Genomic DNA, 20728 nt, shown 5'->3' with positions numbered 1-20728 from the left:
TCGCAGGATGGTTTTAAAAATCCTGTCCCGCAGGCTTTCCTGTGTGCTGGGTTTTAATACCGTTAACAGGGAGCACAAAACTGTGTGTATTTTTCTTTCTGTGTTTCCTGATATTTAACCTAACAATCTAACATGCTTAAAATAGCAAATTTTCTTCCTAAGGCACAAACCCAGTTTATTTGTTAAATATTCAGTTTTTCAGGCTGCTGCTTTTTCTCCAAAACAACCTCAAACTAACAGGTCCCGTGCTGCAAAAGAAATATGCAAATATTGTTATTACTCAAAAAAGGGAGGATGAGTTTGCGGCTTACTTATGTTTTTGTAGGAATAATCACACAGGGCATGAGTCTTCAGCCCGGTGGAAGTGCCGTTGCTGTTAGACGGTGTTTTGTACCCTTCGCTCTCCGATTTCACAAGACGGTGGATGCCCAGGGAAGATCAAAGCAGAGCCCGAGCCGTGTGGTGTTGTGTATGTACAAGAAGAAATAAAGCCCCGCAATCTGGATTGGCACCGTTCGCTTACGGCCCGTCTCTTGGTTACCTCTTGAGAGAAGAGTCAAAGGTCCCTGAAAGCCATCTAATCAAGGCAATCCAGGAGCAATTAGAAGCGCGCAGGTGTCTGTGCCGCAGGGTGGGTTGCGGGCATTAATGAGTAAAGCATTAAGAAGCAAACGGGAGAAAGGCACCGGGGCTGGGGTTCAAAACAGAAAACATCTGAAGTGTGTGGATGGGAGCATCAGCATCGCCTCCCGCTGCCAAACATGCCCCGTGCGGCCGCTCGCTGCCTCCTGGCTGGGGGGAGAGGGGTGTGAGGCCAATGCTGGGAGGTGTCTGGGCACCCTGCGGCACCTCGTTAGCTGTCCAGTGGGTAATGAGCGTTGAAAGTGGTCTTGCTTGTCCCTTGGGCAGCCTCGTCCCCTGGGCATCCTTGTCCCCGGGACATCTTTTCTAGGCAGAGGCTGCCCCAGCTGTGGTCCCCTGCTCTCCAAGCCGCCTTGGTGCCCTTCTTGGTCTGAGATGGGAAGGCAGGAGGCACAACCAAGCAGGGCAGAGTCAGGGTTAGGGTTTGGGGTGGTGCTGGGCATCTCCTCCAGCCCCGTGGCTTGCCCTGCACTGGGCTACAGCAACTCGGCAGCTCGCTGGGGTGCGTGAAGCCATCGGGAGGACTGAGGGGACATCACGGGTTGCTTTGGCTGCCTGGTCAGTGGGGGATGACTTTAAATCGGTGTTTAAATTCTCAGTGTGATTTCAACTCTTCCCCGTCCCCTTGGGATTTCGGCGTGTCTGAGGCAGACAGAGCAGGTTTCCTAGGAGAGAGACAGCGCTCTGCCCACTCACCCATCCCTGGTGGCGTGTCACTGGCTGTCACTGACGGGCTGACCCATGTGGCACTGTGACACCAGTGGCTCTGACATCCCGCCCGCGATGCTGGAAACCTCATGAGTCTGAAAGAATGGGGAGGAAAAAAATACAGCTGTGGAAAGGGCATAGGGGTGTCACAGTGCCAAACCCAGCGAGGATGAGTGGGGGTTCATCCGGGACCCTGGTACAGATCCCAGCCGTGGGATGCTGGGGGGAAGCTTTCCAGCAAGCGATGTTGGTGCAGGGAGGAGAGGAGGAGGAGAAGCCGTCCGTGGGTCAGGCAGCCCCAGAGCTGTTGGCATTTGCCATCCTTCCCCCGGTGCAGAGACACCCGTTTGGGTTTTCTGGTGGTATCGCTGAGAGGTTCCCACCTGGCAGGACACTCAGGGGTTAATTCTGAGCATCCTACCTCTCCTTCAGCAGAAGGATAGCAAGGCCTAGCAGTGTTTTGTTTTTAATATCAGTTGGCCAGTACAAGAAAAGTGATGTCAGAAAAACCATCTTTCGGTGACAATATGATTAATTCCTTCTTAAGGGGGGAAAAAAAAAAAAAGGCTTGGGTATTTTTTTCACTTTTTTTGCCATTACCTAAAGATGGTTTGACAGTAAAGAACCCGTGATTAATTGCACCAAAAGAAATATAATAGACGCCTTTTCTTGGCATCATCTGTATTTTATGTGATTCTGCTGTTATCTCGTTGGCTCAATGCAGAAAAATTATCTCTGAGGCCGCTGTAAGGGATGTTAACTTCCTTTTCCTTATTACAGATCGATCTTTGATATCTGCTTTTCTCTGGGAGCTCTTTTATTCCCACAAGTGATACAGACCTTCTGCTGTTTTCCATATATTGCGCTTAAGTAGTTCAATACCTTTTGGAGCCCGTATGGGAACATTTAATAAAGACTCGATGATTGCCGTATTTTGAAGGTTATATGATATGAGAAATTATATATTGTTTTAATAGCTGAATATATCTATGCAGTTGATTCCAGATAAACTAATATTTTTCTAATAAGGCAGAGAAATGATACCTTTTTTTTGTTGTTTAGATCCTCTAGAGTGTGAATATTTTTCCATCTGTGGTTTCCAGTAAAATGGATTTTCAATCTCTCTGAAATTTCTGCCCAAGTCCCAGCAATATTTGCTTAAGAGTAATCAGAGTATTACCCAAATCTCTGTTCAAAGCGACGGTGACCTTACCAGTGGTAAGGAATAATTGGATTATTTTCAGAGGTGTAGGAAGATTCACTGTAATAACAAAAGAAGAAATACCAAATGATAACACCACTTGTCTGCGGCACTGTAAGCCGCGGCGCTTTCCGTAGGATAGTTTAATAGCTTAGCATATTATGAATACTGAATAAGAAAGGCAGAGACTTGGGGAATAGATGCTGCCTTGCAGTTTGGGGTGATGCACGTGCTTATTTGGGGGGTCCTTTTGTTGAGTAGCATTATTACTGAAGTGCTTTTGTCAGGATGTGATGCTCTGGATGTATATAACTTGCACCCAGGGAGGGCTCGCCTGCCTGCAAGGTGGGTTGCGGCGAGTGTTGCCCTCACCCTGATGGTACAATTGAACGTCCTGGTTTGGTGGCATGGTGCAGCTGTGGCTGGGACACCTTTGGGGTACCACCACTGTGCCGTGGGTTCGGCAAAGCCGGTTTCTCAGCCGGCAAAGCCCGTGGGCACGGGCTGCCCTGGGATGCAGGCGCAGCAGCCCCAGGCAGCACTGGGCAGACACTGGCGGGGTTTCTCCCCGAGAGGCTGAGCCGCTGGAAAGACAAATTGGAAACCATTTGGAAGAGCAAATCCATACCAGCAGAGCGTCGGGCGAGCCTGATTGCCTCGCTCTCTGCTTTTAATTGTAATGAATTATATGGCTCAGCACGGCGGGGTACCGAGCCTCTTGGCTGAAACTTGTGTAATTCACGTAAGTGTTTACACAAAAGCCAAGTAAATGTTAAGCTTCCTACAGATTCCAATGTACATGAACCCTTGTTTGTGTTCGGCTGGGGAGACCGGCAGAAGCAAAGCGGTGCGTATGGCTGTGTGTCTGGGCGGGGGACATGTGTGCGTAAGTGAATTGCACGCGTTAAAAGATATATAAAAAATAGGACCTTTAAATTTCCCTGGAGCAGTTTTGCTGTGACCTGTCTGGTTCCCTCCCAAAAAAAGAATTCTGTATAATTTTGGTTTCTTAAGAGATACTCAAGGGCATGGGGGAGTTCTTGCCTCTTGACCACTAAAAAAGAGACTTGTGCTGTCGAGGCAACCGGCATCCTTTGAAGTCCTCCCGTGTGCCCACATGATGCTTCTAATTACTGCAAATGAGCCTTCTGCAGCACAGGCTGCTGTGTAATTCAAACCAATGCTGCTCACCAGATGGGATCCCTCCCAGGCTAGACCTTGGCGATGTCTGTCCCCACAACGGTGACAGGGATCACATCACACGAGCGGGACGAGATGTCGGTCCTGACCCCTGATGGCACCTGGTTGTGGAGCAGAGGTCCCTTAGCCTGGCTGCGCCCTGTGTGTTGAGAGGTGACCCTTGGCTCTATTGGGACCCTGCATGTAGAATCATAGCGTAGTTCGGGTTGGACGGGACCTTTAAAGGTCATCTAGTCCCTGCTATGAACAGGGACATCTTCGACTAGATCAGAACCCTGTCCAATCTGACCTTGAATGTTTCCAGGGATGGGGCATCGACCACCTCCCTGGGCAACATCTGGGCAACATCAGCCAAGCCCTTGTTGTTGTCCTGATGGTGCCGGGTTTGCTTGGAAACAACAAAACCAAACCAGGCTGGTAGAGAATTTGCATTAGGAAGATCGGCTGGGCACGGTGCAGATGTGTATACCTGGATGTAATTTTATTTTTAGAAAGCACATTAAGGAGCATAACGACTTCATTACCATTGCAATTGCAGCCCTGCCTGTTTAAGAGTATTTAATTGTTTTCATTCCCCGTGTGCAGCCATTTGTAGTGGATAGGGCAAAAGCAGGAGAGGAAGGGAGTTTGTGGGACTGGAAACAACAAGGATGCTGAAGCAGAAAGCAAAGTGCTTGTCTTGAAGCATCCCTGTGAGATTCCCTCCCCAAGGCATCGCGGTACTCAAGGAACCTGCAGTGTTTTGGAGCCCCTTCCTCCAAAGAGGAGAGGCAGCCTCTCCTCCTGTTGCCTTCTGAGGAGACGCAATTTTTTCCTCTTTTAGGCCTTTCTCTTGAAAATAAAAGTGTTTGAAAGGCAACCCGAGCTCCCATTTCATCAGCTGGCTCTGGAAGCTGGGGATCAAGGAGAGGTAAGAGAACCTCCCCGCTGCTGAGCAGGAGCTCTTGTGCAAGGAAGAATGTGTAAAAAAAAAAAAGGATTTATGTTTCTCTGGCTATGGTTTTCTAAGGAGCCCTGATTATTCAGTAGCAGTGGAAAAAAAACTGCAGAAGATGTAAATAATCTTCGGGATTATGCTAAAGCCAAGCTTCAGTCATTTTCCTGGGGAAAAAAAAAAAAATAAATGCATGAGGCCTGTTCATTTAATAATGATCAACCAGAATTTCTCTAGGGCTTCTTATATTTTCATGAAAAGGATCAGTTGTCTTGCAGAGAAATGGTAATTCTGGTATCTACAAATACCCTTTGGTCGGGGAGCACGTGGTTCAGGTTGGTGTACTTCTTTGATTGGGCTTTTTCTTCCCATTTTCTTTTTATGATACTATCGTACATTCACATTCCCAGTTACACACTAAAATGATCAAAAGCAAGGAGTTGGTTTATCATGAAATGGCAAACCACGGCGGTACTCTGCGGCGTAGGCTGTATCGAGGTAAAAACACTACATGATTTGTAGCTTTCCCTGTGTTTATATTTGGTGCCAGAGGTACTCGAGCGATTTTGCAAAGTGTGTATACATTGCAGGCAGGCTTCCCAAAAAAATGGTGGTATCTTTTGAAATCTATACAGGATCGTTCTTACCCTGCTGGGCTTAATTTTAGACTATCGAGTTTATCGTTCAAGGAGGAAAAAATGGGTTTGTTGTGTGCTGCATTTAATCAAGTGCAGCAAAAAACTATCAGAGGCATCATTCATCTTCGCAAGCCAATTTTTGTTTCCATTTTAGTTGTAGAAAAACCCAGCCCCGGTAAAATGGTCTCGTTTATTGTGCAGATCCGATGGCAGCGAGATTACGGCTGCTGGCAGGTATCGGCTGGCTTGTGGGGACAGTCCCCATATGGAGTTTTGTTTTATGGGTTTCAGTGTTGAGAACTGTGTGTTTAATGGCTGTAGCCAGGAGCTGGGAATTTTGGGAATGCTTGGAAATGAGGGAAAGTGCACGGTGCTCCTGTTGCAGCTTCCAAAACGCCAGATGTGCTGCAGGACCGCTGGGTTTCCAGTGCGTGGCAGGGCTTCGGCTGCTCGTACATCCTTAGACAGCTTTTATCCTTCCCAACCATCCGCCCTCCTGAGAAGCCCCATCCATGGTGGAGGCGAGAGCTGCTCATCCCTTTGGCGGCGATGATGACACGGTTGCTGGTATCAGGCGTGGGAGGAGGTTTGTGGTCCCTCTCCGCTCCGTTCCCGCTCCGTTCCTCAGGCTCTGGGCGTTTCTGTGGAGCGCAATGCCCCAGGTGATGAGAGAAGGGTGAAGAAGGGAAATGTCCACCATAACTCATGGCAAGGGACCGCTCGGTTCAGGGACGAGCATCACCCTCCCCATGGGGCGCAGACAAGGTTACGCTTCCCAATGGCCAAAGCTGCAGCTGAAGTTTCTGCTGTGGGGAAGCAGATGCAGAATGTCTTAGCATTTAAACAGCCAGGTGCCTGGCTGGCAGCAGCCTGAGCCAACGGGGACGCTTGCTTGTGTAAATTTGGGGCAGGCAGGTACAAAAATCCAAGCCCTGAGTGTGACGTTAATAAAAATGCCTGGCTTCGTACAGGACAGCCCTCTGCGTGGTGGGGATGCTCCCATTTATTGGTGCGTGGGGCTCCTCGAGGTGGGACAGTGGGGCTCACGTTGCTCGGGAACAAATTCCAGTAATCACTGCCCGTAGACCTCTCCGGGGTTTCATTTCCAGCAGCCCTTAATTCAAGAAACAGTTTCTGTCACTCTGAGTCTCTGAGTTCAGCCACAGGCAAAGAAATGGCCGAGGGAGAAGTAAGTGATGCGTCCTAAGCTGCAGGAAGGGAGTGGTGGTGTTTTTCATAATTTGATGCATTAAAACCGTAATCTTCCCGTTCTGTTTCTGAGCATCCTGGCTGTCTCATATATCTGTGGACTCCTACAGCAGGATATTCTTCTCCAGGTTCACACGTGCCTGGGGTGTGATGGCTTGTGAGCTATTCTGGCAATACCAAAAAAAAAAAAAAAAGAAAAGAAATAAATAAAAAGCTTGGAAGGGGGCAGGGAGGGGGATGTGATGCCAAGTGGAACAGCTCCGTCTTACCCGCTTCGAAGAGAAATCATCTGAATGCTGAAGGAGACAGGCTCCATTGCGCAGATTAATGTGCAGTGTTTGAAAGCAGCCAAGAACATTTTACACACACACACACACACAGACACACACGCGGTGAGGCTGGAAGGAGCTGGGCGGTTCATCTCTGCAGAAACCATTCCTTTCCCTAAGAGGACACTTAAAAAAAAAAAAAAAAAAAAAAAATGGAGAGTACAAAGGTCTCCGGGAGCGCTCAGCCGCTCAGGCAGTTTAATTGGCTGAACACAGCGCTTTACAGTTGGGATTAATATGGATATTTCTTAATAACGTGTCACCTTGTCAGGAGTTTCAGGGTCAGGACTGCCTGGTGCTTGCAACTAAACTTCTCGCCTTTCGTTCTGTTTTTTATTATTACAATAGCTCCTGTTAGTGCATATTCAAAGGAAGGTGGTGTTAAGTTGGTTTCTTCCTTTCTTGCCCTGCAACTAGTGAAAAAACTAGTGACAAAACTTCCCCTGAGGGGAAGGATGGTCTGCAGGGCTTGGCAGCGATGGCTGTGCCATGGGTCAGCTCGTGGGTCCACGCCGGCTTTGACCTGGGCACCAGGATGCACAGGGGTATCAGCGGAAACATGGTGTGCTCAAACCTAAGCAAATCCCAACCAGAAAGCAAGTAAAACCAGCGATTTAACAGTGCTCAAGATGGCTTAAAAGGACCTGAGACCATTAGCGTTTTTACAAGTGTTTTATAACTGGTCTTACTGCCTTTTGTCTCCGTGGGTCTCCCCTGAGTGACCACCAGCACAGGGATGCCCGTGGGGAGAAGGTTGCTCCTCCATGCTCCCACGCAGATGGGGTGATGTCTGCCACCGTTGTGGAGGGTTATTTTGCTTTTTCTCTGTTGGTTTGTTAGGTTTTTTTCCCTCTTTTCCTTCTTTTTCTCATCTTCCCTCCCCACCAAGTAATTTAGAGGAGGCTCTGGGAAGCCCACCTCCTTGATGGGCACCCGTAATTGCCACCAGCGCTAATGGGATGTGCTCAGAAGAAGGTTTCTCTTCATTTCCCCGTGCTGCTGCCTGCACCTGCCCCTCTGCAGGAGCGATTGCCTCCGTGGCTTTATCATCAGCATCTCGCCCACCACCGAGGAGAGGTCCCTCTGCCTGGAGCCGCCGCAGGGCAGAGCTATGAGGCTGAAGCCTTCCCCTCTCTCGATAAAGTCGTTCGTGGCACAAAAGTGAGCAGCAAGCGCGCAGCTGATAAAAGTCCCAGCGAGGCGTTTGCCTCCTATAATGATCCTCTTTTATGCATAGATAATTTTGATAGAGTTGCACTTCCAAAGCCCGTTGTCAGCGGGGTGGCGGGAGCTGACCTGTTAATCATAAGAGGAATTAATGGGAATTACAGCCGGCGGAGGCCCCTCTCTGAAGAGATGGTTCGGGGCGTAGCACTGGAGGGGAATTTAAAAACAAAGCGCTGTGTGTTGTCCTTAGAGCTGCAGATAAAGTGGGAGCGAGTCGGTTCCCGGGGGAGATGGGGGATGCGGAGGAGAGAAATGCCAGGAGTGTAAACACCAGATTAACAGCCTAATTCTGAGGAGCCTGAGCAGGCGTGCATTTTCATTGCATCTGCTTGGTAATTAATGGCGACTTTTAATTGAACCAGGAGGGAGCAGAGGGAGAGCAGGGCCACCAGGATGTGCAGCCTTGGTGGTGGCTGGACCCCAGGGAGACCCAGGTGAGATGCCCCCGCGTTACCTCTCTTGATGGTGCTCCTGTGGTGTAAATTGGTTTAGCACCATTGACTTGAAGTGAACTGAAATCAAAGGATCCCTGCTGATGCTTTACACCACCTGAGGTCTTGGCTGTCTCCAGATATTACCAAACAGCTACTAGATGCTTCATAAAGTGTTTCCTCCAAGCTTTCTTTTTAGGATGTTTCCTTTAAAATGACATCTACCCATGTCGCCTGCAGAGATTAAAAGAATAACTTATCTCGTCCGCACAGAAGGCCCATGAAGTCCTTAAATATGCTTTGTATTGGTGCTTCTCAAAGGCAGGGTTGATTGCCTGGTCTTAAGTATCCAAAATGTGGTCCCTGCGTGCCTGAACGCGCATACACGAGAGCTCTCTGAAGAGCAGTCAGAGAGGCTGCTCAGAGAGGCTGTCCTTACAAGTTTATCAAGAATAACGCAGCAAGTTGCACTGAAATGCTGTTGTCATTTGTGCATTCAAAATGCACGTGCAGTCCAGGGTTTGGAGCAAAGGACAAGGATTAGACAGTCCTGTTAATAAGGAGCATGATCCTGGGAAGGGGAGAGTGATGGTAGAGTGAGTCAGTTCATCTTTAACAATAAAAGGAAGATAAAAGGCATTTGGTTGGTTCCATGTGTGCCCTTCAGGAGTTCCTAAAGTCTGTTCACCAGTTTTTGGACTAACCCGATATCATGGAGGGGCAGGTTTCCTGTAGTATTAGCAACTGGTTTGTTGTTTTGGGAAACACGATGAAGTCGTCCTCTTCCAGGGCGGCTGGAGAGGGAAGCCCTGAGCGAAGGAGATGTCCTTCCTGGCACAGGCACTGGTGGGACTGCGGGCACCGCTGTGCAGTGCCAGCCAAGGAGGAGTTTTTCTATCCACACCATCTCTCTCCGGCAGCGGTGGGATTCCCCGTTTCCCTGCTGAGTGCAGGGGCAGTGATGGGAACGTTTCTTGTTGGGACAGGATGTTATTTAAAGATTTAAGACCAGGAAAGAAAGCACATAGAATCGTCTAGGTTGGAAGGGACCGTTAAGATCATCGAGTCCAACCATCAGCACGTGGGTGGCTGTAACTCTGTGTTTGTTACGGAGCTCAAGCTCTCCGTTTGCCATCCAGTGCCCAGTGGTGAGGTGGTGCTGCTCACCTACCCAGCAACCCAGGGAAAACAAAGCAGCAAGGAAAGCTCAGACTTGCAGGGGAGGGTGGGGAGACCGTATTTTGGGTAGTCTGTCAGTCAGCTTGACACTAATTGGTTGCAGTAAGTAATCGTTCTCCATGTAAATTAGACTCCAATTTCCTCTGTAGTCTGTCTGTTTGCTGTGTGGGCTTCGGTCTCTAATTAGGCTCTCACGTGGCAAACCTGGTTTGTAAGCTGCTTTTGTTCCTGGAGAGCCGGGCTCAGCCCTCCCGGAGCCTGCCTGGGCTCTTCCAGCCCCGCTCCCGAGCGGGATGGGTCTGAGATCGACGCTGCCAAGTTCAAAATAAATTCTTCTTTTAATGTATGTTTTGATTATTTCTATATTTAAAGCTTGCAAAAGCGGGAGGTTAAAACGCAAAGAGACTTATTAGACTTACAATGGGGATACCGCTCGGAAATGCTTCCCCTGCCTTCCTGGAAGCCCTGCTCGCTCCTCCATGAATAGAGCCCATTGAATGGCCGACCCTCTGCGAAGGCTGGAGCAGTTTGGATCCGCATCTGGATCCTGCCGCCTGTCCGCCAGGACACCTGGAGCGCATACGGCTGGCTCCAGCCCCCTGGCTCGGCGGTGGCTCCGTGCGTGAGCATTCAACGCTCGCCCAAAGGCCAGCTCCAGGGTCTGGAGCTGCTCCAGGGCTGCACATCTGTAACCGAGAGCAGAAACGTGCAGTAGGCGCAAGAGTTTCTCCCTGTCCGTCGTTTGCTGATGCAGGCGGGGTTTCTAGGTGGCTGCCCGCCACGTGGCTCTCTGCTTTCCCAGCTGTGGCCAGTAGCCCCCACCGTAGCCCCAGTGTCAGAAGCGAATGCCGTGGTCGGGCACGCAGATTTGTGTGCAGCAAAGGGAGCCGTGTCTCTACGGCTAACGTCTGCGCCAGGCTGCAAAAAAAAAAAAAAAAAAAAAAAAAGAAAACCATATGTGCCGGCCAGCCCAGCTGTTTGCCAGCAGCGCTTTATGATTCAGTAGTTACTTTTTACTTTTGTGAAATTCAGTATAACTTTAGGAACCATTTGCTAACCGTTTCTGTAAACCTCCTCCTTATGTGGTACAGTCCGGACCCAGATGTGTCAGCGGTACTGTTGGGCATCCTGATAAATACTGGGTTTATTGGCATCCTGATATTTACCTTACTGACTTCCGATCCGGTGATCGAAACCCAGGGCGTTGCTGGCTTTCTTCAGTGCACTCGCAGGGCTGCGGTCCCCTCGAAGTGGGTAGATAAGAAACTGTTTTGGGAGGAAGAGGTGAAGCAAATTGAGCGTGTTTTGTTTTGTTTTTTTTTTATTGCTTCTCTTTTCCGTGATTTATATATTGGCAAGGTAACTTTGCTTTCATACCGCTAGTCAAAACTGGAAGGGATGTTGGCTCCGTGGAGAGCTAAATTTGGGTAGAGGGACAGGATTGGATTAGGGCTTACGATTTTCACCAATAAGCTAAAACTGCGGTGGGCGTCACTCCGCCAGCTGGGGCAGCAGCCGGGGAGCCTTCCCTCCCGGAATGACCACGGCCGCTGCCGGAGGATGCACCGCGGTCCCCGGCACTGAAGGCGCTCGCCATCCTTCTCCTCTGCCCGTCCTTCCCCTCTGCCCATCCTTCCCCTTCCATGGGAGTTTTCCAGGGTGTGAAGCGAACGCCTGCTTAGCCCGGGTAAGTAATCACACACGATTTTTAGCATATGAAAATATGAGTCGCTTTAACACCATATGAATGTTTGCGTTGGGAAATGATTCTCTTTTTCAGCCCGGATTCCCGCCTACCTCCGCAAGCACCGGCTCTCGCTGCGGGCAGAGCCCAGGGGCTGCCGGGGGCCAGGCATGGTCCCGCCGTCCCCCGGAGCGGGGATGTGCCAGATCCCCCGCTAATATCCAACCCAGCGGACACGCTAAAACTTTTCCTTGGTGCAGAGTTCTCTCACCAGCCCCTGAGCTGCTCCTGCTTTTTTTTACACTGTTGAAAAACCCCTGAAAAGTAAAAAAACCCTGCGGGAGGCTGGAGCTTATTTCAGCTCCGCATTTCCAAATGTGCTGTGTGCCTTCTCAGCTGTTGCAAGGATTTGTGGCAGAATGACAAAATGCGAATTTTGAACCTTCGGCAGCTGTGTTTAATACAGGATAAAGGGTTATTTTTAACTTTTGGATGTTGGGGGGTTTTTTTGTGGTTTTTTTTTTTTTTTGTTCACATGAATTCAGGAGAAGATGTCCAATTCCTTTGAGGCAAAACAAAGGCTTCTTTTAAGTGAAACAAAGATTTCTAAGTACTTAATCAAACTTGCTGGATTCAGTTGCTTTCGGAGACTTAAGGAATTAAGCCGATAGGAGGCTGAGTTAGTGAGAAACGACGCGTTTGGTTGGAAAAAGGGGTTCATTCCTGCTGGAGGAGGAGCGCGCAGCCCCCAGACTCCTGCTCTGGGCAGAGGTCCTGGGGCTGTTTGCTGGGGGGGGGTGGGGTGGGGTGGTGTTTTACAGCATCCTCTGTTTGCCTTTGTTTAGGCAGCGCAAATCATTTGTGTGCTTTAGGATTCTTTCTCTTTTTCCAGCAGATGTTTTATCTGTGCAACTGGTGGAGTAATTAGAGAGAGACGTGGTGCTGGTTGCAAACACTCCCTTGGGGCTGGGGGGGGGGAGGTTAGAGAAATCCTTACAATAACCAGGCGGTAAAGTTGGAGGACGTGATGTTCAGCTGAGGGGGTGAAGTGAGCTGGGGCGGGGAAAAATTCACATTTCTTCTTCTGCGTGTGGTAGTAGAAACTCGCCGTTGGTGGGAATATAAACGCCGAAGGGGTCGGTGCAGCGTGTCGCTGTGTCACCGCGTCCCCGGCACAGCGCGGAGTCTGTCCCGGGAGCAGCCGCTGAGGAGCAACATCAACACAAGGTGCCAAAAGCAAAAATGCATATGGCCCAACCGATTTGACTTTATTTCTGCGAAGGGGTTGTTTTCCCCCTGCCAAAAATGAGCAGGGGCTGCATCCCGGGGCAGAACCGTGCTGCTTCTTATGGCGAATTCCTCTCCATGTGCGAATAATTCACTCTTTTTTTGCAGCAGTGGCTGGGGGATGATTAAATGTTCCGTCTGCGGAGTTTTGAGTGTTTTCCCCAGCGGCTGGGGCACCAGCAATGGGGTGACATGGGAGCCTCCCCGCGCGTAGATCGGGCCATCCAGAGGTTTTGGAGGCTCCATTTGCCCAAGCATGTTTTTGCTCTGCTGCCATTTAAATAATGGCAGCAACACGCTGATTCCCCTAATGATCTTGATTAAGTTATCGGTTATTTCCTTAATTAGCTACTTGATCTACTTACACCTTAAATGAGTCTATTTGTTCACCCAGAGGAGGGGGGAAAAAAAAGTACTCCCTTTTTTTTCCCCTTTTAAAAGTTTTTTTTTCCCTTTTAAAAGGGTTTTTTCCCTTTTAAAAGGCAGCTGTCGTCTTTGGTCCATAAGGGAGCTCAGATGAGCTGGCCTCCCCAGTGCTGCCACATCACGGGGTCTGTGGGATGGCCACGGCGTTAGCGTGGTGACGAGGGGACCACGCCGGCGGTGCTGGAGCATCCTGCTGCCACCGACGGGTCCTTCCCCAGCGGAGATGCCTTACTGGGGGTGGCTGGAAGTGAGCAGCTTCCAGAGACTGAGCAAAACAGCCCCAGCGCTTTATTCATGGAGGTGCTGACCTATAAATCCAACCAGCCGTTTCCACGCCAGCCGTGGAAACGTGCCGGCGTTTGCGGACGTGACGCCGAGAGATGGGCATTGGTGCTTCCCGGAGGCTGGCTCTCCTGGCGGCAGCGAATTTTAAACGAAAAGTATAGATGTACATTTATTCCTGGCATCAGTGTTATGCAGACAAACAAAATATCTTGAGGTGGTCTTCTGAATGCTCTGTTTGTGTGTATTAACCAGGCTGGAGATGGGATGGGGTCTTAGGGCCAGTTCTGGAGGAAAAAACGCATCTTTTAGTCTTCGCTGGCCTTTAAATCCCCCGTGCATAGCATATGGCACTGCATTGACCACCCAGTGTTTCTGCACAGCACTACAAAAGCAGCCTCACCAGTTGGCACCAGTTCTTCACCGCTTTTGCCTGTGCACCAGTTTGTTGCCCTCTCTCCCATACCTCAGAGAAGAGAGACTGAAATTTTTCACTTTAGAGGCTCCCTGTGATATATGCAGCAGCAGCCTGTGCTTCAGACAAGCCTATTTGTTCATGCTTTTGTGCCGTTTATTACTCTTGAAGATACTCCGCTCGTTAGCCTTAGCTTCACACCCTCCCTGATGTAGAACTCGCTGAAACACGTATTGCGAAATGAGCCTGCTTCCATATATAAATCGGAGAGACATAAGCTGGGACTCTCCCAGCTAAAACAGAACTAAATGCTTGCCCTCCAGTTACATTTTAGCATCTATGCCAAAAAATTATGTATCTGGGAGGAATTACCAAAAGTTCTGACACGCGCGAGCTTTATTCCTTCGAGTCTTTTATATTTTTAGGAGTTTGCCGTGCATTTGGACTGCGCAGTGTTCCGCTCTCAGGTGAAACCTTTCCCATGGCCCATGTGAAAGCCAGAGCATCGCCCCACCATGCGGAGCCCCGGGGAGCGGCAGGAACATGGCTCCAGCACTAGTACTTGCTCCGGCTGGGATGTGCTTGGATGGCAGCACCCAAAATCCCATATGCAGCTTTTTGTTTGGTTTGCAAAATAGCTTTGGAGCTAAGGGTCGGTGGGAAGGACTTGAATACATCAATTCCAATGGCTGAGAAAACAATATCCTAGTGTATTTATGTCACAATCCTAAACAGTTGTCATGACATTGCAAATGCAAACGTGGTGGATCCTGTGGTCAGCTGGGCTTTGGACACCGCGGATGAGCATCGCAGATGTTGCAATGCCAGAGCGGCGATGGTGACGCCTCTGGGTCATCCATGTTCCCTTCCACGTCTGTGCTGGATTGCTTGTGTAACCTTGGACAAACCATGGACGTCCTCCAAGTTTTGGAATGGGGGGGGGAGCAGCAGAGCTCCCGTTGCAGCTGGTCAGGGGTTGGTGTCAGAGCAGAGCCAGCCCCGGGGTGGTACCCAGGGATGCCCATGTCCGGATGGTACACGCAGTGGGGCCCTGATGTAGCCAGGACCTCCCAACTCAATGGAAAAAGCCAATAAAACCAGGCAAATAACAGCACTCAAAAAAGAAAGTATATTGCTGGCTTGTCCCTTCTGCTTTTCTTTCTCTGCAGATCCTGGGAGGAGGTAGCTGAGATGAAATATTTGCTCTGACAGGGTTAGATTTCTCTTTACATTCCTTGGAAGGTTGTGTTTGCAGTTTGCCCTGTTGGTGTTGGTTTACGTGGTGATGTTTCCAGCAGTTTCATCGCATGGGTATAGTTCCAAGTCTTGGTAATCTGTGCGAAGATAAAAATGAAAGAAAGGTGGGCCTGGGTAATGAGGTAGCTATTTAATCACAGCAAGACTCGCAGGAAAATGTGTATTAAATATTTATGGGACAGCATTCATTAACATTTTCACTGTGTTGGCACTGGGCAGTGCAGGAAAGCTGTCAAGAGAACTGGAGTCTGTGTTACAGAGCCACAGACCTGGAAAGAGCCGCAGCAGAGGAGAGGCATGAACGCTCGCTTTGTTACCCTGATGTATTCCTCGTAGCCAGCATTGCGTTTGGAGTTGTGGTGGTAAGCAGGATTTCAATAGTTTTCACTTACAGTTCTGAAAACGCTCGCGGTAATATTTCGGGTGTGATTTTTCTGCCTGCTGAGGTCTCATGTGAGTACAAGTGACTGACACCGAACCCCTGATTTGCGGGCAGGCAATTAGAGAGATAAGCCTAAGTGACTTTGTGTGTCTTCTTTTTAGATTGCTCGAGTCTGAGTTGCAGTAAAGGGCTGGGATGAGCAGAGATGGAGCTCTCGGGGCGCTGGAAATGGGCTGCGGCTGGGGGCCTTGTCCAACGGGCGCTGTAGGGACCGAGTTACATGGAGGGAGTTATCCGTGGGCGTGAAACGATGCCAGGAAGCTTAGAAGTGATGATAAAATGGTATTAATGCTTGCTTTGTTAACAGTGTGGAAGGTATCGGATTACTCTGGTGCTATAAATCTAATGTGTTTCCTACATCTGTTAAGTGAAGCTACTTAAATGATGGAAATATGTTTATTTGTCAGCTGTTGCACCCTCAGATAGAGGATCCCAGCAAAGAACACTGACTTCCCATTGCAGTAAGAGGAAAGTCTGAAGCGTTAGCAGCCTGATGGATTAAATACTCCTTTGAGATGAGATGGGGTGTTGTGTCAGATTTTAGGATGCCTTGTTCTAGATCAGTGGTGTGAGCCCAAGACCAGCTTTGGGCTCGTGCCAAAGGTTGTACTGGTTGCACAGGTCAGCCAGATTTGCGCTTTGGAGCCGAAGGTTTGTGTTGGTGATGCTGTTCCTGGCCCATGCCATTAGCCACAACAAGCGACGTGCCAGCTCAGGCACCTCCCTTGGGGGAGGGAAAGTTTGTCTTGGTATCACTGTCGCTGGGAGACACTTCGTCCTACTTTTTAACAAGTGTAGAGGGGACGTATACAGATGGTAGAGAACTACCTCCTTTACCTGAATGCCTGGTGGATAAAATAAATGCTAATCTTTACTAATTAGCTAATAGACTCACTGCGGATGTCTCTGCAATCCATTTATGCACTTGAAAGCCCCATTAATTTCCACTGGCGCCTTAACAGCAGAGTGGCAAGTGGCAGGTTCGACCGTACCCACGCTCCATGCTTTCCGGTACCCTTTTCCCCCCCCCTACATGAGGAAGGAGCGATGCCGGTGACAGTCACGGGAGCCGCATGGCTGGTGCCAGCCTCCTCGCTGCGCCTCCGCCTCTGGTGTGTCATGTTTTTCATGTTTTGTCACTTCGCATCAAGCGATGCCTCGTGGCACCCCACGTGGACGGCTTTGATTAACTTGCCGCTTATCTTTGGGCTGCTAAGTGGTGGTTGAGGTGTGCTGACAGGGACGGGGGCTGCACGGGAGCACCCACGGCTGGTCCCCAAGGGGAGCCAGGTCTGGCAGGTGACCTGGGGAGGATCATGGAGGAGCAAATGGCTCTTTCTCCTCTCGTTGCTTCATCAGGGAAGTACAAGTGTGTTTCTTTGCACTGGGAAATTAAAGGCATCTTTGTTCTGGCTTCACGCATCATGTTTTTTAACCTTTCAGCGCGGTGTTTGTTGACATCCCGGTTCCAGCAGTTCCCTGCCTGTTTGCAGTTACTCCTGAGCTCTCCTGGGCTGGGGGCTTCTTTCACCGAGAGGTTAAATTTCCTCCACGTAAACATTTTGTGCTTTCCAAGCTTGTTGTTATTTGTTGTCTCCACGCTCTCATTTTCTTAAGCGCTGTAGGAAACAGTCTCTTGCATGAAGAGCTTAGAGCCCACACCCTCAAACATCTTCACATTAGACACTTTCCCAGTGTCTAACACCCACTAAAAATCAGTGAGAATTGAATCCTTAACTACAGCCAAAATATGCAGGTATCCTGAGCGTCTCACTGCTTCCCTTGACCTCCTCTGTTACACCAAGGGCTGGCAGAAAGGAAAGGAGAATGACAATCCCTCCTGGAGCGCGAGCATCAGAAATTATTCGGAATTAGTCTGGGTCTAAGCCACAGCGTATTTTGCAATTTAGAGCCCAGAGCTTGTCACGTAAGTGACTTTGCAACCCCTGTGTTGGCTGCGGATGGTGATCTAACCCCTAAAACTGGTGGTCAGGGGTGAGGGTGGTGGAACAACATGGGTAAAGCAGGTGACTCTTTTTTCCCTCGCAGTGGGCTCCCCAAAATGAGAAAAGCAGCAGCAAGTGTTGTTGGAGGTACCAGAGGGTGTTTTGGAGAGCTTAGTCCTCAGCTCACCAAAATTTGGAGAGGCTCACTTGAATTTTGTAGCACGTGGCACAGATCTGACGTCGAGCAGCAAACGCATCTGACATTGGCTCTTGCGAGCTGTGGCCACAAGCAGGAGCAGCACGGCACAGTGCCGCAGCACGGCAACATTCCCGGCGCCTGGCCCCCGTGCTGGTGAGCTGCCAGCGAGCAGCATTTTCACCTAAATCCCCAACTGATTTTGAGTGAACATCCACCCCGTAACTCCTCCACCATTTTAAATGTGTTTGCAAACCAATTAAACTTTGGTATTAAAAAAAATCACTGCACTCCACTTACATCACGGTATCTGCTTTCCAATCCTTTAAAGTATTCTCCTATCAAGAAGACCCCGCTTTTAAAGCAAGGCTGCTTTGGATTTTGGTGAGCTGTAGAGCAATTTTTCTGTGCTACGTACTCGCTCCCAACTTTCTGCGACCCTGGCGTGGATGGGGACAGGTGTGTTTCAAAGGGGTTTGTCTTAGAGATGCTTCAGAGAAGGATGTTGGACACATGCCCATCAGGAGGATGGATACATGCCCACGGTAAATGTTTTTTGCCATTTTCTGTAGAATGGTTCATCTCGGAGGCTCCAGGGACTTTAGAAAGTTGCATATGGGCAGGTTTGTCTCAGTGTAGAGGAGACGAGGTTTTGTTCTAAGCCACATGCGAAATCATAGTTATAGTTGACACCAAAACTAGTTTCGTGACCCTTGTGTAAGCACAGGGTGCTGCGTGTTCAGGCGAGATGCAGAGGCTGGGAAAGCGGAAAGGTGCTCTCCTCTGCGTCTTATGTGCCATGAAAAGTTTACCAAAGTCACAACTTTTTTTCAAAAGGAGAGATGTTTACAGTACAGCAAGTGTCAAAATCCTTCTTGGCTGTGGGTTTGTGCCGGTGCGTGTCGCAGACGCTCAGGGAGGGGAAGGCAGCTGTTGAGCTGTGATTGCTGCTTATTACACTAATTATAATAGTCTCGCTGGCATCATGAGCTTCCCTTCTCCTTCCCCCATCTGTCTGTTTGGCTATCCATGGTCGCTCGTCTTTTTGAGATACATGTTTGAAGGGCTTAGTCCCGCAGGGAGCCCGACTGCACTCCCCCTCCGCTTCCCCACACTGATACAAGGGAACGATCGTGGTTTGCACAGGGAAGGAATTTTGGGGTTTGAGCTGTTTGCCCTGAAATAAGGCCCAGAAAGGTGAGATGTTGCCCCGGCTCTGCAAGACTGCATTTCCAAGGATCTCAGCCAGGTGAACCACCCTGCTCTGGAGCATCCCAGCCTCTTCGGGATGGAGGGAAGAGGACGATATCCGGCTCTTGCTTCGTTGCCTTTTTCCTCCACTTTCTGTTTTCTGCCCTGTACTGGTACAACCAGTCTAAATACTGGTCAGAGCAATCTCTTCCAGTCCAGGCACACAGCAGGAAGGTTCCCAGCTCTAACCCAAAGAACATCCACTGTTTTCCAGAAATGTCCTCGCCCTTTGCCACAGGAGCTTGGCCGACCCTGCCTTCAGTACCACCGCTGGCAGCAGCTGAGCTGGCCCTGAAATTGCTGGGTTTTTGTTGCAAGGAGACACCGTGGGTTAAATGCTCAGCAAAAAGAAAGCACGGCTCCTTTAGATGCCCGCCTGGTTTTTATTTCACTGGGGAGGGGTTACTCCTTGTCACAGGCCGCTCGTTTTGAAGAACAGCCCACCCCAAAGCAGCCAGCAAAATGCTTTCTGAACCACGGAACAATGGGACTCGCTAAATCTTGAGCAGCAATAATTGCTCCTAAAAGGCTGATGTATTTAGTCTGCTCATGTTTAGCAAACATGTTTGCTTCGCCCTTTGAAGATAATGCTGCGTGCGGCACAGCGTGGTAGGGAAAAAAGAGAAAGAAATGGCCTGTGGTTTTTCAGCGTGTTTAACAAGCAACGGCTGACGGGAGCAATAGCATTCGATAATGCTGGTGTCCCCCTGTTAATGGTGAGCGATTGGGTTTCTCCACCCCTCCTGGTGCTCGAGCTGTGGGCAGGATGCCCTCTGGGCTCATACAAGCTGGGAGCACCATGCCTGAGGGTCAGGCTGGCGGAGAACAGCAGCAGCCTGGCATGGTGGTGCTGGTGTGGTCCCCTGGCTGGGGACATCTGCGAGCCACGCCGTGGTGTGGCTACGATGGCACCCACCAGCGTCTCCTTGCAGGGTGGCATTGACCCTTCGCTGGAGACTGTTACCGGGTGTGCGGGGCCGGGGCTCCTGCAGCAAGAAGGGATGCTCTAGGAACACTGCCTGCATGGGACCCATCCTGGAGAGCGGGGACAGGCTGGGACCCTGCAGCAGAGGGAGCCAGCGCTGGAATCAGGGGCCACGCTTCTGGCCAGCCCTCTCCTGATACCATCTTAATCCCTCCCCGCAGGTCCCGATCCCCCTCTTGGTACGGCAGCCGGTTGAGTTGCACTTCCCCGTAGATCGCGATAAGATAAAAGCGCGGCCGTGCTTTACAAGAAGGGAAGCAGGTTTAGGAGATGGCAGGTTATCCCAGGAAGGGGTGCGGGTTTCCAGCTGCGCGCTCTCGCCACCGCGGCTGCCTTTGACGAGGTCTGTGATGGATGCTGTGGGGAGCAGGCAGCCGTCAGCCGGCGACGCGCTGACCTTTCCCTGACGGGCTGAGCGGCTCTAATGATCTTGATGGGGCTGGCGATTTGTATACTGGGTTTGATGTACGAGGCTTGACATGGCATGGAGAAATGGGACTGGGGAATGACTGACAGCCCTTTCCCATTAAGGGTGGTGAGGCACAGGCTATTTTCCAGTGATTTCTTTTGGTGGGAATGTTTTGCCGAATTATATTGTAGCAGGGAAGTTTTGCTGTTAAATATCTTCCTTTCTATATAGCTTCCAAGCAGTTAAAAAAAAGATGAGAACTGAGTAACTTGCAGGCCAGAAGACTTTATCAATAAAAAGGCTGTTCGAATTATACACTTAATTAATATTTAGTGAATTATTTTTACCCTGACTGTGATGTTCAAGCTCTTTAGGCAGATAAAACAATGAAGTAGCTTGCACCTGAGATTTTTTTTCTTTTTTTTTTGTAATTCAGCTGTATAAAATTTC

The 20728-nt window shown here is 49.7% G+C and overlaps 1 protein-coding gene across 2 annotated transcripts in view; it reads left to right on the top strand.

Annotated features, from left to right (window-relative positions):
• PRICKLE2 (prickle planar cell polarity protein 2) overlaps positions 1 to 20728 on the top strand; it is a 111084-nt gene that overhangs the window by 38150 nt on the left and 52206 nt on the right. Inside the window, exon 1 of one of the 2 annotated variants that reach the window (XM_074602589.1) lies at positions 2519 to 11385. The exons of the other annotated variant lie outside the window; for it this stretch is intronic. The gene's annotated coding sequence lies outside the window, so the exon portion shown is untranslated. Of the gene's footprint in view, positions 1 to 2518; positions 11386 to 20728 lie in introns of those variants that run through there. 2 annotated transcript variants of the gene reach the window in all.

The sequence above is a fragment of the Larus michahellis genome, chromosome 10 (assembly GCF_964199755.1).
Source record: "Larus michahellis chromosome 10, bLarMic1.1, whole genome shotgun sequence".
Taxonomy (NCBI): domain Eukaryota; kingdom Metazoa; phylum Chordata; class Aves; order Charadriiformes; family Laridae; genus Larus; species Larus michahellis.
This window is presented reverse-complemented; position numbering and strand designations above follow the sequence as displayed.